This window comes from Mus musculus, chromosome 5, assembly GCF_000001635.26.
Source record: "Mus musculus strain C57BL/6J chromosome 5, GRCm38.p6 C57BL/6J".
NCBI lineage: Eukaryota > Metazoa > Chordata > Mammalia > Rodentia > Muridae > Mus > Mus musculus.
The window spans coordinates 111,480,787-111,499,812 of record NC_000071.6 but is presented as its reverse complement, the minus strand read 5'-3'; the positions used below and the strand labels follow the sequence as shown (position 1 = coordinate 111,499,812).

Here is a 19,026-nt window from a genome sequence, read left to right as displayed (position 1 = left end):
CACCGAGGATGGTACTAGACTCCGTAGTGTCTGCAGCGGCGTTTTCTCCTCTCCCCACAGTTACCTGACTATACCCATGTATGCACCTCCCACTGATAGCCCAGCCCACTATAAAAGGGGCTGCTTGGCCCCTCCTCTCTTTAAGCAGTCACCTTTCTTACTCTCTAGCCCTCCTTCTCTCTTTCCCTTCCCTCCTCTCTCCACGTGACCATGACCTGTCTCTCTCTCTTTCCACCTTCTCTCTTTCTCCCTGCCTTTCTACAATAAAGCCCTAAAACCATAGACTGTCTCTGCTCCATCAAGGCCCGCCATGCCTGAACGATGGAATAGGCTTTCTCCTAACGAGCCACGTCTAACCACCCACCAGAAGGTCTTCCTGTGATCCAGCCAGGGACCAGACCAAGGACTCTCACCCACGTGGAAACCATCTAGCATCCCCCTATCCCCCTCCCCCCTCCTCCCTTTGGGCCCCGGGGCTGATGAGCCGCCCCCAGGGCCCTCATTCTGTTCTCAGCTCTTCTGAGGTGTCCATCGGTGTATGGAATGCCCAAAGCTGGGAACCTGGTGCCTAGGACTGCTCCTTGTCCACCACTCACTGAGCTGGGATCAGTGGCTTCACACAATCAGACACCCACCCGGGGTCACCTGGAAAGCATGTGGCAATCTTTCGCGTCCGCCCACCCAGAGCACTGGAACTCTGGCAGGACACGGGTTTTTTCCCACTCCCTTTTTCCCCCACAGATGGGTGGATGGATGGATGGATGAGTAGGGTAGGTGAGTGGATGTATGGATGGGTGAATGGGTGGATGGATGGATGGATGGGTGGGTGAATGGAAGGGTAGGTGAGTGGATGTATGGATGGGTGAATGGGTGGATGGATGGATGGGTGGGTGAATGGAAGGGTAGGTGGATGGATGGGTGAATGAGTGGATGGATGAATGAGTGGGTAAGTGGGTGGATGGATGGGTGGGTGGATGGATGGATGGTGGATTAAAGGGGATGTAAGTGAATATGTGGGTGGATAGATTATGGATATAGGTGGATGACTAGAAGATACATGGATGATAAGTAGGTGTGTGGGTGGCAGATGGGTGTGTAGATGGGTAGATGAATTGGTGGATAGATGGGTGGATGGGTAGATAGATGGGTAGGAGATTAGTTGATGGATAGATGGGTGGTAGGTGATGGGTAAAGGGTGGGTAGATGGATAGTAGGTGAGTGAATATAGAGTAGAAAGAGGATGAGTAGGTGGTGAAGGGAGGTATGTAGGGCTAGGTGGGCAGAAGGACAGATGCAGTGCTTTCCAGTGCCTGCCAACTTATAATCTTTTTTATTTTACTTTTTACTCATTCACTTTACATCCCCGCTCACTAACCCCTCACAGTCACTCCCTCCCACAATCCTTCCCCCATGCCACCTTCTCCTCTGAGCAGGTGGGGACCCCTGTGGATATTCCCCAAGCCTGGCTTTTTAAGTCTCTGTAAAGCCAGGTGCTTCCTCTCCCAGTGAGGCCAGACACGGCAGCTCAGCTAGAAGCATAATGTTCTATGTACAGGCAACAGCTTTTGGGACAGCCCTTGTCCAGTTCTTCAGAACCCACATGAAGACCAAGCTGTGTGTGTTCTTTGGTTGGTGGGTCAGACTCTGAGAGCCTCAAGGGTCTAGATTGTAGTTGACTCCATTGGTCTTCTATGGAGTTCCTATCCCCTTCGGGGCCTGCAATCCTTCCTCCATTATGAGAAACCATAAGAGTCCCCAAGCTCCATCCACTGTTTGGTTCTGAGTGTCTGTATCTGTCAGCAGTTTATGATCTTACGAAGCTCCAAGTCTGCCGTAAGAACTAGCATGTCAACTGCTGCCTGTCTTGTTCCTTCCGTAGTTCTGGAAGCATAGAGACAGGGGTGAGATGCACTTCACTGCGAGGCATCTGGGTTTCCTGTGTTGCACTGTTTTCCCCACCACCACAATTCAGAGAATCCTTTGGCAAGGGATAACCTCACACTGGACTACCCCTGGATCCCACCAAGCCTGGCTTGAGCAAGTAGCCATCTCGTGCCTTTCCTGAGCTATCTACTGTCTGGGGCTTCAGGGGTGCTTCAGGGGTGTCTGCCATGTCAGCACTGAGTGCTCATCACACACACACACACACACACACACACTCACACACTAGCACCACCTTTCACCTTTATGGTGTCTCCGTGTGTTGTTTGATTCACTAAACTATGCACCAGGTTCTGAGAATTCAGCAACAGATGAAGGGCCTCAGTTAGCCAGATGATAGGGGTAACTAACACCATTGTGACCCTAGCTAATTGTCCCTTCTAGGGAGACAGAGACATTCCCCAGCCATGGCATCAATAAATGTGATGCTCTGGAGCTCACAGGGAAATCAGGACCAGGGAAGGCTTAGAAGGACAGTCCATGCCTCTGGATTTCTGAGATTCTGCACTCATGGTTACCATCTGCCCAGAGTCCATGCAATTGGATGCCCCCCTCCTCTGTGTGGACACAGTTTCTTAACAGTGCCCAGAACCAGCCAGAAGTCAGGGTGTAGTGGCATCTGCAAGCACAGTTTGGCTGTCTCCACCTGCAGCTTGCAGCCTCTGGGCAGGGAGGGCACCCCTAGGGAGCTGTAGCAGCAGCAGAGTGGGCACACCACATTCTGGAATCTGGACCCCAAGCTGGTGCTGTCCTACCCAGGATGCACAGGAGGAAGTATCCTGTGGGCTCCCCATCTGTGGCATCAAGAGATGCAAGCCTCCCTTTTGGCTTTTTCTGGGAAGATGGTTGAAAGCCAGGTTCCCATTCACTCCTAAAGATGTGGATGCCAGAACACGGCTGGGTCTTGGGAATCAGTGTCTTGAGGCAGAAAAGGAAAAGCAGACCCAGCTCAGACCCTCTACCTCAGCCAGCATTCCATGGCATTCCAGTCAAAAGCCAGGCAGGCAGCTGTTCTCAATGAAGGAAAGAAACATAGAATTCTAGAGAAGTATCGACTGTGCATAACCGCAATCTGCTCAGAGATTTGATTGTCTCAGATTGCTCTCCAGAGATAGAGTGCATTCATCCCTCCTCCCCCCATCTCTCTCAAATGCTAGCCTCATGCTCAACTGTCAGCCATTTGAGTTTGGAATCATGATCACAGATCCGTCATGCATGAAGTAGGGGCAGGGCTTGGAGCCCTCAGAAGTAAGGGCCTCAGAGCTCAGGAGCTAGCTTCCCAAAACTCAGGGACTCCAGAGGCCAGCAATGAACCCCAGGAACTAGTGTCAGACCAGCAGCCCCTGGAGAGGATCCCAAGGCAAGAGCACGGCTCTGTGGCATAGTGTCCTGGCCCAAGTCACCTCAGAACTAAGGCAGCAGATCTCCCCTCTTGCTCATCCCTACCCACTATAGCAGGTAAGGGTGACGATCACTCCCAGATCAGGACGGGTGGGGGTGGGCCATCAGATGGAGTGTGGCAGAGGGACCCCTCATATCCTCCTCAGGAGGCCAAGGGCACCCAGGACGTGGAAATTAAAAAGGGGGGAGGCCCAGCATATTAACCTCCTTAATCTTTCATTTCTGACATAGATTGTGGGCCTTCATTTCAAAGAATTTCCAGCTAATGTCTGGAGGGCAGAAAAATCTATTTCCCAATACACTGCTGCAGCCTTTGCCCCAAATGACCGCCCTTCCTGCTACAATCAGCTGCTCATTGATTTCCTCTCTCTCTCTCTCTTCCTCTCTCTCTCTCTCTCTCTCTCTCTCTCACACACACACACACACACACACACACACACACAAACGGTACTAACACATCATCCCCCCAACTATATCAATACAAACAACATCTTTGAAGGAAATGTCAGCATCTCAGGCTGCCTCTTTGTTAACCCTGAAACTGCTGGCTAGAAATAGTTGAGAGGGAGGCTTTCCTAGAGACCCCACCTGAGATATTCACCTCTGTCCCTTCTCCAAATGGCAGGCTCTCAATATGGCCAATGCTGGAATCTTCAGCCTCCATATGTTAGAATACCTTAGGGTGAGGGCCCACGGAGTTATTTAAATGTGAATTAATTAACTTGAGACAAGATGAAAAATTCTATCCTTCAATCAAAAAAAGCCACACATCAATATTTGACGGCTGTGTGTGATTTGTGGTGAGTCTGTGGTCAGTAAAGCCTTAGAGCATCCTTGTGGTTACAGAATGTTCTAGCGGACAGGGCTCCATTAGAATGAGGTTGGGCAAATGTTTTAATTAAAAAGTCAAATTGACGGAGGAAAAAAAAAGAGAGAGTCAAATTGAACCCCCTAGTCCTACACAAGAAGAAGATGGTTTTTGCTTCTTAGACCATTCTCTACCAAACTACCTATCTATTGCCATCATAAAAGAAAGCAGCTATGTGCTATATACAAAATGAACCAGTCCTGTCTCAATAAAACTTTATTGACAAAAGCAGACAATGGATCAGATTTGGTTCCCCCCACTTTGGAAATCCCTTGTACTGGCTAGTTTTGTGTCAACTTGACACAGCTGGAGTTATCACAGAGAAAGGAGCTTCAGTTGAGGAAATGCCTCCATGAGATCCAACTGTAAGGCATTTTCTTAATTAGTGATCAAGGGGGAAAGGCCCCTGGTGGGTGGGACCACCTCTGGGCTGGTAGTCTTGGTTCTATAAGAGAGCAGGCTGAGCAAGCCAGGGGAAGCAAGCCAGTGAAGAACATCCCTCCATGGCTTCTGCATCAGCTCCTGATTTCTGACCTGCTTTAGTTCCAGTCCTGACTTCCTTTGGTGATCAACAGCAGTATGGAAGTGTAAGCCGAATAAACCCTTTCCTTCCCAACTGCTTCTTGGTCATGATGTTTGTGCAGGAATAGAAACCCTGACTAAGACATCCCCTAAAAAGATCTCATCAGGTTCAAGCTGGTTAGGGTGCTTAGCCTCCCAAAGGAGTTGTCTGGGATAGAGGCTGTTTTTACTTAGAGACAGGGCATCACTATGTAGGCATGGCTGTTCTGGAGCTCTCTGCCAACCATGTTGGCCTCAAACACAGAAATCCACCTGCCTCTTGTCCTCTAAGTGCTGACGTTAAAGGCGTGTGTCACTAAGCCTGCAAGGAGATAGTTCTTTCTCAAGGTAGGGTGTCACTTCTTAACATTGTGTGTTTTAAAATGTTTAAATGTTTCGTCCCCCAAAAGAAGGTTCTTTAGAATGTGAGACCAGCTCAGAAGAGGCTGTGGAAGGCCAAGGTCCTATGTGGTGGCTCAGAACATCCTTATCCTGTGAGAGCACAGTGAATGAATGAGTGAGTGAATGAATGAGTGAATGAAATCTCAGACCAACAGGTGAAGAACCAGGGCTCAGAGGCATGTTTTCTTCCCTGGGGAATGTGGTTGGAGAGATAGAATTTGAGAAGATGCTGAGGTCAGCTTGATTGGATTAAGAACAGTTGGGGGGGGGTTAGTGATGCTCACACCCCAGAGGGTGCCTGGGAGGTGAGATCTGCCCTGAGTGTGTGTGGCACCATCTGGAAGGAGGGGTGGCCCTGGACCCTAGACTGGGAAAGGGGAGGAGAGCACAGCTGGGCTTTGGAGCCCGGGGTAGGGGTGGAAGGGACCATGACTGCTAGGGTCTGGGTCTCTCACTTTGATCTCTCCATCAGATAAGAGGCTGGTGGGCTCCCAACCAACCTGCTTCTCCGGGTCTTGATTTATTTGTAATTTCTGGGGTTAAAAGTGTAACAGCAGCAGTAGCAATTGATTCTGTCCGTTCCTAACTTTAGGGAATATGTTGGGGTCTGGATCAACAGCTCAGTTGGTAAAGACCTTGGTGCACAAGCGTGAGCACCTGTTTCAATACCCATCACCCACATACAAATGTCAGGCAGGATAGTGCACACTTGTAGCCCCTGCACTGGGGAGACAGAGACAGGAGGATGCCTAGTGGTTGCTGGCCAGTCAGCCTGGCCTCATTGGTGATCAACAGGTCCCAGGGAGAAAGTCTATCTCAAAACACAAGATGCACAGCTCCTAAGGGAAAGTATCGAAGGTTGACTTCTGGCCTCCACATTTGTGTTTGAACACACACACACACACACACACACGAGCACACACTTGCACACACCTGTAATACACACATGCATGAACACGTGCACACACATGTATATACACATGCATGAGCACATGCACACATGTACATGAGCACACACATGCATGCACACATGTATGTATACACATGCACACACAAATACATGTACATACACACATGCACACACATGTATACACACATGCATGAACACATGCTGTAGTGACTATTCCTGGTTGTCAACTTGATTATATTTGGAATGAACTACAATCCAGAATTGGAAGGCTCACCAGTGATCCTTATCTGGAGGCTTGGAGATAGAAGTTTCTGATCTGGATCTTGGTATGGAGATCTTGAGGTATAGTGGCTATGGATTGCAGAAGATTAAATCTCCGAGTTCAAGGTCATCCAGGATTAAAGGTGTGGTGGAACACACCTTTAATCTGGGCTACACCTTCTGCTGGAGACAATATAAGGACATTGGAAGAAGAGAGTCTTGCTCTTGCTCCTTCGCCTGCTTGCTGTGTGAGACTGAGTAACTGCTAGATCCTTGGACTTCCATTCACACACATGTATATATACACATGCACACACATACACATGCACATAAGCACATGCACACACATGTATACACATGCACACAGTACACATGCATGCACACATACATTAATGCACACACATGCATGCACACACATACGCATGCATATACTCACACGCACACACACACACATGTATACATATACACGCGCACACAGGAGAATCTGAGACAACTAGACAGGAGAATCTGAGACAACTAGACAGGAGGTGAGATGGATAGGGAAAGCCTGGGGAAAGGGACTAATGGGGTGAGGGACACAGGACCAGGCAGGGAGGTCTCCACACACCATGGGTCTCCAGCTTTCTGAGAGCGTTTGATGGAGTTTCCAGAGCAGAAATCGGCAATCAGAAGCCCAGCTGCTGAAGCTAGCACACTGCATCTGCCAAATCAGTCTTACTGGGGCACCAGCTGAGCCCAGTAGGTGCACACACTCCTGGGACCATGGAAGGAGAGGGGTAGTTTTGTTCTTCCTTCCCACAGGTTGTAACCTCTGCCTCTTCTGCCTCTTTGTCCTAGAGTAAGGAGGCACAGTAGGGAGAGGTGGTGGCCGAGATGGGCTCTGGGAACAGTGGGCCAGGTTCAAAGCTCTGGCTGTGTGACCCTAACAAAGTGGCTCCACTTGTGTGTGCCTCAGTAATGAGTTCTATAAAATGGGTACAATGATTGGGCCCAACACTTGTATGTGCCTCAGTGATGAGTTCTGTAAAATGGGTGGGACGGTAGGACCCAACGCATGGATTGTTTCAAGAATAGGAAGCATGACTACATCCAAACGCTTTATTTTTGTTTTTTGTTTCATGTGTGTGGCATGTGTGCTTGTGGGTATGCATGCTTGCATGGGGGCCCGCATGTGTACATGGTATGCATACATTCTGGCAGAGCTTGTGTGTTCATGCATGTAGAGCCTTGAGGTTGCTGTCTGGAATCATCCTGACACTCTTCTGCCTTATTCTTTGAGGCGGAGTCTCAGTCCAACCCAGAGCTGCTGACATGTCTTCCTGTCCAGTCTGTTCTGCTGGGTTCTGTCTCCATCTTCCATGGCTGGGGTGCCGGGTAAGCTACCAGGCCCACTAGCACTAAAGGAGATTTAGGGGGGATCTGAACTTGGTCCTTACACTTATCAGGCAAGCATTTTAACCTCTGAGTTCATCCTCAGCCCTCAGATGCCTTTGAAGCTTGCTAGGCATCTTGATAAAGAGAAGAACCTGAGGTCTACCAGCGCTCCCCTTCATCCCTTCTAAACGAGCCGATAAACACACCTGGCATCAGGGAGATGGCAACCTGCCAACCATGGCAAGTGCCCTTTTCCCAGCTCAGACCCCAGTAGGTCATCACCATACATCTACTGCATCACCAGGGCCTGGTTGTCCATCATGCAAGTCCCTGAATCTGGACCAAACCTATCAGCTTGTCCTAATTTCCAGGCCACAAGCCAGAAACTAACTAACTCCCACCCAGCAGTCAACCCAGTGTCCAAGTCCTGAGTCACAGAGAGGCCACACTGTCCTCGTCCTCATCATGGCCTGACTCCTCCACAGCTTGGCTTCTATCCTTATGAATCCCACCCCCTAGCTTGAAGAGACCCCACTCTGGGGCATGCAGGCTACCATCAGACATTGCCCTCACCTCCCCCCACCCTGATCCAGAAGCCCTAATCCTCAGTCATCCCTTCAAAACCTATTTATAGAACACCTACTACGTGCCCAGCTTGGTCCTCAAGACCAGAGTCTACACAGGATAAGAGATCTGTGGTTTGTACTCACGAGATCACATCACCCAGGGATGAGACACTGGTGGCTTTTCCAGAACTCAGCCCAAAGAAGGGAAGAGCAGGGAAGGCTCGACTGATGAAGCAATACCTGTGGAGTAGGCTGACAACCATGAAAAGCATTCTTGAAGGAGGGGCATGCGGGCAGCAAGATGGAGGAAGGGAAGGAGGAACTGAAGATGTCAGAAGAATGGCCCCAGCTCTCTGCACAAGCCTCTTTTCCTGTCACATCTGGTGACTCCTCGACCTGGAGATGTGGGGACACCATGGACCGCTGACACACATAGTTACCAAAGCTTCAGGAGTCAGGGTTTAAATCAAGCCTCAGCTCCCTCCTACCTGACTGACTCCAACAGAGACTGACCCTCCTGGGGTCTCGGCTTCCCCAGTGGAAGATCAGTGAGGACGCCTTTCCTCTGGATATTGCAAGAGCCAAAGAGTCGACAAAGGGCTCTGTTCAGTGCCAGACTTGGTTATCTCAGCCAAGCTAGAGAATCTGTTGGCCTGGCGGCAGGCAAGGCCTAATTATAGAAGCCTGGAGACCATTCTGAGCCTCTTGTGACTCGGGACAGGGGCCAAAGAAGCTGAGCTACCCAGGGAAGGAAGGGTCTTTAAGGGTCACATGGTCTTCACTCAAAGGCAGCCAGCCTGTTGTCTCCTCCCAGCTCAGAAGGACCCAGACAGGTCATGGGGCAGTGACACAGAGCAGACACAGTGAGGGGACCAAGAGTTAGGTTGGCTGAACACTGAGGAGCCATGCAACATCTTGGTTTCTCTGTTGAAGTGGAGGTGTTCATGGGACCTTCTTTCCAGGCCTATGAAACTTCTAGATTAGGGTCTGGTACCTGCACATCCCCAGATAGACTGTTGGATGGGATGGATGGATGGATGGATGAATGGATGGATAGATACATAGATAGATAGATAGATAGATAGATAGATACATACATACATACATACATACATAGAGAGATACATACATAGAGAGATACATACATAGAGAGATACATACATAGAGAGATACAGAATACAGAGGAGGGCAATGTGTGTACAATGTACACTGTACACCATCTCTTGGTGCTTCTTAACCTTGGCTCAACAAATTCCTGCCTAGTTCTTTGTATGCCTAACTGTGTTAAACTGGACACACCCAGTGATGATGCACAAATATACCTGAGCACAGAGCCTACTCAGACCACTAGCAGGGCCTCAGAAGGCTTTGTGATATGCAGGAAGCAGCTAGAGGCTCCACAAAGTTGCCACTCATGGCTCCTTAGCCAGAGGCTTGCTGATTGCATGCCCAGCCCAGTGGGCCATCTTGTCTGTAGTTTTTCTGGGAGAGGGTGGAGGGTCCTTCCCCACCTGTCTGTGCCCTGCCCCCCCCCCATGGTAGGGATCTTTCCTCTAAGATGATCATTCACCTTGCAAACTGAGTACGCACCCTGAGTCTTCCCCTGTCCTGCTGTGAAACTTTGTGTAAGGCACACAGCCACATTAAGTCACTGCCTGGACTGTGACCTGGGCAAAAGTAATAGAAAGAAAATTCTCTGACCTGGATGTGGCCCCAGCTTGTCACCCCAGCAACTCACCAGGCTGAGGCAGGAAGATTACAAGTTTGGGGCTGGCCTGAGTGAGTTCAAGATCAACCTGAGCAAGTTAGTTGGTTCAAAATATAAATGGGATTCGTAATTCCGTGGCTGAGTGCTCCTTGGGATGCACAAAGCCTTGGATTCAATCCCCAGAAGAGAGGGCATTCTGATGAGGCTATTTGGGGGTTCACTGTAGCCATAGGTGGCATGTACTGGATCCCAGGGACTCCCCTGGAGAAAACTGTTCTTGTCGCATCCTGTCTAAGGATGTCATGGGTTCCAGCTCCAACATCATTCCTGAATGCAGAAGACGCACACTCTATATACACCCTCAGCTGGGATGAGCCCAGGATGACCCCTGCCAGGGATGCCCCAGCTCTGACTCCCTGGACGATCCCAGGACGTGCCCCTGGCAGGCCTATGCCATTCTTTTCATCCCTGAGTCTTCACCTAAAATTGAGGGAGCCCTGTGCTGAGCAGAAGAGACCACCAAGGATGTCCGCTTTCTCTAGGAGAGAGAACTCCTTGCACCCAAACTACATATCCCAGGTGGCTTTGCAGCTAGGTGGAGGTCATGTGGTTTTCTCTGGCCAATAGACTGAGAGAAGATGATGTGGATTACTTCCTGTCATGGTTGATAAACAGGTGTAACACTTTCTTTCTCCTTCCTCCCTCCAGGTGAAGACACCCTCGGGCTGGAGAATACAGAGGTCAAGAATGGAAGCATCCTAAGTGCCTCGGGGGTTTCAGGGAGGAGCACAGGCCAGCCAGAGGCTGCCTCATTAGTGGAAAGCCCATTTTTTATGGGGAAAACACTGACTAATCTTGTTGCAGCAGCCAGCGCCTAGTTACAGATCCAGCGTGGACTTGTCCCAAGTCCAGTCATGATTTTCCTCCTTGTATTACAATGGTGCAAACGGGAGGCCCGTTCAGTAGAACGTACACATTAGAATCCGCATCCTTCGCCGTTGATGCCGGACCCCAGCCCCCCCTCCCCCCAATCTGTACTCTACAGTGTGCTGGGTGCCCAGCATCTTAATAAAGGCTGTTCCAAGAACTGCATGAGCTTTCCAATGCTTCAACTGAAAATTGGATTTTTGCAAGCCTTCTGTAGGATGAAGTGAGCATCCTACACCTGTATCAGCTGGGCTGGACCTTTCGTGTTTTACGTCATTTCGACCGAGACTACTTTGAACATTTTAACAGGTGCAAACCCACCGTAAACCCGAATGTTTTTCCAGCTGTGTGTACATTACCTCATTTAACACTCCTAAGGCCAGTCAGACAGACAGCTGCTCCCTATGGACACCCAGTATGTGGCAAGCCCTGAGATGAATTGTGTGTATAAGTGTGCACAGCCACAGTCCCATCTACTGAGCTCCTGGGTGACAGTAAAGCCCAAAGTTCAGAAGCCATGGACGTTGGAGCAGCCAGGGTTGAGGGTGCAGGATCCTGTCAGGTCACCAGGTAGTGAGGGGACTCAGATTCTTATGTTTTTGCAGTCTTGAGCCTGAGTCTCACTATGTAGTCCTGACTGGCTTCAAACTTGAAATTCTCCTGCTTCAACCTCCTGAGCGGTGGAATTACAGGCATGTGCTGCCGTCTCCGGAGGCTCTGAGAAGCCCCACATTATGGCCATCGCTCTGAACATCACTAGTTCAGTAAGCAGCAATGGCTGGCCTGGGGTTTAGAGTGCCCAGAGCCTGGCATGCTGCCCCAGTTTCTCTGAACTGGCTTCTGTCCCCAGAAATATAAACAAGCTTGGTATCCCCAGGCCTGAAATGATGCTAAATACATTTTCTTCTTGGCAATCTTGTATCCTATTTCCTAAAGGGTGCCTTGTGCTTCCTGCTATCCGAAACACTTGGCAATCTTGTATCCTATTACCTGGAGGGTGCTTTGTGCTTCCTGCCATCTGAAACACTCTTGCTTTCTAGTAAAGATATCTTTCCCTTGAGGTGAGACAACGGAGAAGAGTGAACAGATTCACCTGTCTACACAGAGCACCTACAATGTGCAGTCAGTCCCTCAGACACCATAGCTGCTGAGGCCTCAGGGACAGTGTAGAGGGACATTGGGGAGCTGAATTCTCTCGGGAAATGGTCTCTGTGGGCTGGAATGAGTGCTGAGGGTGAGCAGACAAGCGGATGTAAGTCGTAAGGGAACTGGGACAGTATGAAACACCGGCCCATAGGGCACTGGTTAAATAAACTGCAGTGTCTCCCTATGAAGGAATATGACACAGCCATTAAACAATATGACACAGCCATTTAAAAAAATACCATGGATCCAGATGTGGTAGTGCATGCCCTTAGTCCCTTAGTCCCAGCAGAGGCAAGCAGATGTCTGTGAGTTCCAGGCCAACTAAAGTTATATAGTGAGACCCTGTCTCAAAAGGGAACATGGGAAGGAAGGAAGGAAGGAAGGAAGGAAGGAAGGAAGGAAGGAAGGAAGGAAGGCTAGTTCCAATGTCCAGAGTGTCTCTTAGTTGATCCCAGACCCAACCAAACTGACAACCAAGATCAATTCTCATATCCACTAAGGTAATCAGGGTATATATATGTGTGTGTGTGTGTGTGTGTGTGTGTGTGTGTGTGTGTGTATGTGTGTGTGTGTATACACATATACATATGTTATTAGAATGTCTTATAGGCTGTGGTCCAGCTAGTCCAATAGCAGCTGTCTCCCAGTGGAAAGACCCAGTATCCAGCAGTTGTTCAGCACACAAGGCAAGGTGTCTTGGCTGGTCTTCAGTATACACTGGGATCCTGAAGAAGTATGCTCTAATGCCAGTGAAGGGACACAGCATCAGGGTGGATGAACTTGCCAGTGAGAGTGGGGGCAAGCAGGCAAAGAGCAAAAACTTCCTTCTTCCATGTCCTGTATAGTCTGCCTTCAGATGGGGTGGCCCAGGTTTAGGGTAGATTTTCCACTTTAAAGGATCTATTAAAGAGAAATTCCTCACAGGTGTGCCCAGCTGATTGGGTTTTAGTTAATCCAGATGTGATCAACCAAGGTTAGCCATCCAGGAAGTCTGAAAGCCACAGCTGCCCACAGATACCAGCATTCTAATGGATAGGTTTCAAGCTCTTGGAAACAGGTGATGTGTATTGTGGGAAACCAGGAACTGTCTTGGAGTCCAGAGGATCAGGGCTTAACAGACTAACAGGAACAGGAGAGTGTTAGGCACAAGCCCCTGCTTAAACTACACTCAGAGGAAGCATTCTGAAAGGCAGATAATAAACAGGGCAATGTAGACAGTGTGGTGACCCATGGGAGAACCAGTTCAAGGTCATCCTTAACCACGTAGTAGGCTTGAGGCCAACCTGTGTCAAGGATTATTTTTAAAGAAGGAAGAAAGGAAAGAAAGAAAATAAGAGGTAGCAACTAGAATTGTGTGTGTCATGACAGGGGCTTGGTATAGAAAACTCGCCCTAAAACTGTAGGCCTTTTTTCACAGAGGTTTGATGTTTTAGTTTGTACTGTAGACCCATTTTCACAGAGATCTGATGTTTTAGTTTATACTATTTGAATACAATGAGGTGCTAAACTAATAAAAACATAAGCCCAGAGCAGCGATCCTCAATCTCTGCAAACCAAATGCCAACTCTCCTGCCAAAGTCAGCACACGCCGACCAAGGCACCAGTTTCTCTGGAGATATGGCCACTTATCAGAAGACACGTGGGCAATCAAGCTGCCATAAAAAAGCCTGGAAGATCTTAGGAAAGACCATGTGTGCTAAGGAGGAGGCAGCTGGAGTAGGGTAGAACAGTATCTACTCATATTAAAAGAAAAACTTTCATTGATTTTTTATATATGCATGTATAGGATATGCATATATACATATATGCATACATAAACACAATACATATGCACATATATGATTATATACATATTTACATAAACTAATATAGATATATACATATATGCATGGATACAAGTATGCATACACCTATACATACATATATGCATACACATATCCACACACATACACACATATACATGCATATATACATAAATATACATACAACATATATACATACATATACACACATATATACAAATATGCACATACATGCATGCATACATGTGTGCATATATACACATATGCACATATACACATACATATATACATAAATATATACACATATGCATATATACATATATACACACATACATATATACATACATATATGCATATATATACATACACATATACATATATACATGCATACATACATACATTGGGGTGTTTTGCCTGTAAGTATGTTTGTGTGCCACATGGGTGCAGTGCACTCAGAAGCTAGAAAGGTGGAACTGGAGTTATTGGTGGTTATGATCTGCCATATGGGTGCTGAGAATAGATCCCAGGTCTTCTACACAATCAGCCAGTGCAGTTTCTCACAGAGCCATCTCTCCAACCATACTTGTATTTTCTTACATTGCTGAGGTGGTTTAGGCAAATCCATGTTCCTTCTTCAGTAGTAAAATAAGAAATCACTGCTTGGAAAGGAAAAATAAAACAGAACGAGGAGAGGGGTCGAAGAGGGAAGTGAGAGGGAGAACAGCTCACTCTGCATCCCTGGTGGCCTCCAGAGCCGCCCCACCCAGCCCTACCACAGGCTACGGGGTACTTCATGAACAGGACTGGACTCTCGTGACAGCCCTGCCTTTCACATAGAGACTGATCTGTGTACTACTTACTGTGAACAACAGGAAGAGGCCACAAGCAAAGGAACGTGGACCTCCAGGAACTGATCGGAAAACCAAGGAAAGGATCCCCCTGCCACCTGTGCTAGCAACCAGATTTTAGGGCTCCACAGTTTCTACAGGTGTCCCCAGACAGAGGATCCCGGCCAGAATGAACCAGAACCTGGGCCCAAGGGTTCTCTCACCCTGCCTCCCTCACCCTGCCTCCCTTCCTCACCCCTACCTCCCTCCCTCACCCCTGCCTCCTTCACTGCTGCCTCCCTCATCCCTGCCTTCCTCATCCCTGCCTCCCTTACCCTGTCTCCCTCATCACTGTCTCCCTCAACCTTGCCTTCCTCCAACATGCAGGGAGCCACCCTGTTTGTCAGCATCTCCAGAGTGGCAGGATTTAGGGAGAATAGGGTGGTTCTCTGAGTTGCTGAGTGAGTAGATAAAGATGAAGAGCCTGGGTTCTAGATTGAGGAGGAAGGTCAGAGCCTCAGACAAATCTGGTGAGCAGGACGTGATGGGAAGAGATGGACAGTCATATACAACTTCTCCTCTGCCTCTTCACCACTGCAGAACCACATCCCACTTAGCCTTCCAGACAGCATGTATCTGAGGCCCTAAGGAGCTCTCACTGTGTGCAAGGGCCATGAGCACCTACTGTGTGCCAGACCCCTCGATACCTGGTGCCTGATATAGAGAAAGGAGAAACAAACCACAGCTGTAGGTTGGCAGAGCAGAACTCCAGAGCCTGGCACACAGCAGAGAAGCTTTCATTTAATAGAGAAAGCTGTGTGCAGTCTTCCAGAGGACCCCCAGGAAGTCTGGATCCTCTGGCCTCCACCAGTATTCTATTTTTGCTGCATCATCCCTGCCTTCACATCAGTGATGTCAACATTAGAATACTCTGGTACACTTGAAAACCCCCAGGAACACACGCACGCACACACACACACACACACACACACACACACACACCTTCCCTGGGAAGGGCTGATTCACTCAAAACACTGAAGTCAAGTGTCAAGGCAACAGCCCTTACCTCCAGCTGCCGTGCTATGAACTGAGGGCTGCCCCGCCAGAGATGAGCCCACTCACTCCATCATCTTCTGCTTCCACTCATCTTAACCCTGAGTTCCTGACATGACCATTGGAAGATGGGGAGCCAGCAGGGACAGGAACCTAATCAAAGGTTAAAGACTCGTCAGTATGCTGATGTGCACCTGTCATCTCAGCACTCGGGAGGCTGGGGCAGGAGGATCAAGCCAAACTAGGTTACATGGTAAAACTCTGTCTCAAAACAAAACAAAATTTGAGGTCCCCTCCTCTACACACACACACACACACACACATTGTCATGAGTTGTGGGCATGCGAGCAGCTGCCATATCTTCGTAACAAAGAGAAGAGTTGTTCCATGCTCTGATCTGGGTGAGCAAGCTTGTTCTGGAGTGTTCTTATCAGATGTTCTGACTCTGACACATGGTGTCTACACCAGACTTCTCCTACACAAACTCCTGGGTTTGCTATGGGGGCTTCCCTCTGCTGTGTGCCTGTTGATCTTGGCCTCTCTCCTCCTCTGTGTGGGTGTCCATACTGTGCATCATAGCAGCCTGCATTCCCCTTTCACCCTCTTCACCTCTGCACACAGGAATCCATCACTTGATTCCCGGCATCTCCTGTAGAAATACCCAGCTAAAATATCCTTGGCTCCCTGTATCTCCTGTAGGAATACCCAGCTAAAATATCCTCTCCCTCCTGAGACCTCTTCCAGCCCCATGTGCATCTCTGACTCTGTTCTGTCATCCTGAGCCTTCCCACACTGGACTGGAAGGTTCCTGTGAGTGAGGATTGGATGTCTTCTACTAACCAGTGTGCTAGCCATCAGTAACAGGCAGCCGTCTGGAGCTTGGGCTGGCTGGATAACAGGATCACCATGCCGAACTCCCAGGCCTGTGGAGAGACACTTGGAGAACTGTGGGAAGATCCATGGGATGAGAGCAATGCCCAGCTCTCCCTTGCAGCTGATCTGGAGGCACCACAGTGTCAGCCCCTTCCAGAGCATCACAGGAAAAAGCAGAAAGTTGAAGGGAAACCGATAGACATTTATTCCCTGCAGCTCAAAGTCCCCTTCTCCTCCTGTTTCCAACCCCGTCCTGTGAAGGGAGCTGACCCTGCTAGGTTATCACTCTAGCTGGTCAATAGACTAAAAGAACCTGTTCCCTAGCCAAAGAAGATGTCTGTGTAGAAGCCACAAGGCTCCATCCATAGGAAAGGGCTTTTGTTACCTCTCAGGACCCTGTGGTCTCACATGCAGGCCGGTCCCCAACTCAGCAGCCATTAATGGAGCTGCTAGTAAGTCCAGTGCAGAAGAAAGCAGAACACACCCAGCTGTGCCCAGTGCAGGGAACAGCTGCTGGGTTTTGGTGGATTCTGTGGAATAGCCGGTACATCCATACATCAGCCTGGAGGACCTCCTGCAGGTGACCCTGAGCTCAGAGCAGGAGAGGAGCCAGGGACAAAGAAAGGTACAGAGAAGCATAGGAAGGGAGCTGAGTAAAGAGCAACTGGCTCTCTCTGTGTCCTTCTTTTGTTTGGTTTTAAATCAGGTCCTCACTATGTGGCCCTGGCCAGCCTCAAACTTCCGATCCTTCTGCCTCTGTGCATGAGTGCTGGGACTTTCACGCCAAGCCAGACATGGGTGGATATATCTGGATTAGGGTGTGGGTTCCTCTGTCCTTCTTCTTCCATATTCCCTGGCTCATACCTGGTTCGGCAACGGGTGCAGCTGAGCACATTCTTTCTCCCCACATCTGCCTCCAGGTTCAAGAACAAGCAGGCCGAAGCTCAGAAAAGCTTAGAGAGGAAAAGGTCATCCAAGGTCACGCAGGCAGCCCAAGTTCTCTGCCTCCCCAGGAGTCCTTTGCTTCCCCTCCCAGGTCCACGGACCAACGCCTCATGGGAAGGAGGGTAGGCAGCCTCGCTCTGTACTGGCCCATATATAACCCTTCTTGCGCACCTTCCTCACATTAATAAATGGGGAACCGAGGGCTCATAAATCCCGGGGCTGCCAATGTCCCCGAGACCGGCTCTTTCTCCGGCCACGCACTAGTACTTTTTACAACCCATTAATTAGTCCCTCTAATAAAGTTTGACAAAATGATAACTTGCCCATGAAAAGCGTAATAAATACATTTTCCCTAACTTTCGACCATTCGAGCATGGCCACCTCATAAACCCTCTGCTACGGTTCACTGCCTGATTGTCTCTGTATTTCTCCATCAGTGCAGAAGTTGGGGGCCTGGGGTGTATCGGACCCAAGATAGCCCTGAAGGAGGATACCCAGGACCTCCAGGAAAACAGCCAAGGTCAGCACCTCCCTGCTCACGGACTGTCAATGGCTCCCCCAAATTCCAATCTACCTCCTGGCATTTGACTTTAGTCTCGAGCTTTAGCCACAAGGAGCCTGAAGGATCCATTTCTGGGCATCATGATGTCTTTAGATCTATCCCCTTAAAGAGTATTTTTATGAGGAAGTGTAATATCATTGAAGAAAAATAGAGCGGGCACACAACACGCCCAAATAAAGGGGGTCGTGGGCCATGGCGGCGTGAACCATGGGGGCCAGTGTCTGTAGGGCGTGGCTTGGCGGCGCATGGCCCAGTGGGGGCGTGGCTCTGTGGGGCACAGCCCCAATGGGGACGTAGCTTGTGGGGGTGTAGGCCAGTGGGTAGAACTCTTGCCTGTATGCCTGCAACCCTGAGTTCAATCTCCAGTAATGCATAAACCTGGCACAGTGGTACATGGAAAGGCGGAAGCAGGAGGATCGGAAGTGCAAGATCATTCTGGACTACACAGTGAGTTAAAGGTCAGCCCGGGCTACATGAACCCCTATCCCCAAAAAAAGAACAAAAGGAAGGAGAAGCGGAGACCTTACAAAAGATGGGAGAAGCAGGTGCACTGCCCCGACCCGCGCACTGTCCTGCTGAGCGGAGCCTAATGCTACCCCCTCTCCTTGTCCTGTCAGAAGCTGTTAAAGATAGCAGCGCCAAGCTGACCTTGTAGACCAGCATCTGGAACCGGGTCCTAGGAGGGATTTCTTGTGAGTGGCCTGTGTGGGTCTGGGGTGGGATGTGGTTGTAGGAGGGGCATAGGGTCAGCCTACTGCACTTCACTGTAGACCAGATGGACCCAATCCCCTCCTACTTTACATAGATACCTGAAAACGAAAGCTCTTCAGTGGATGGAAAGAGAGTACTACAGGTGAATTCAAATGGAAGTCTTGCTTATCTCCCTGCACACAGGAACA

The 19,026-nt window shown here is 49.2% G+C and overlaps 1 long non-coding RNA gene across 1 annotated transcript; it reads right to left on the bottom strand.

The window, feature by feature from the left end:
- Window positions 1–5,685: 5,685 nt before the first annotated feature.
- Window positions 5,686–8,933, bottom strand: Gm36149. The gene is made up of 3 exons (XR_389520.4): window positions 8,773–8,933; window positions 8,525–8,680; window positions 5,686–7,741 (listed from the first exon to the last, which is right to left on the bottom strand). It is a non-coding gene; the product is annotated as a predicted gene, 36149 (long non-coding RNA).
- Between the last annotated feature and the right edge of the window lie 10,093 nt (window positions 8,934–19,026).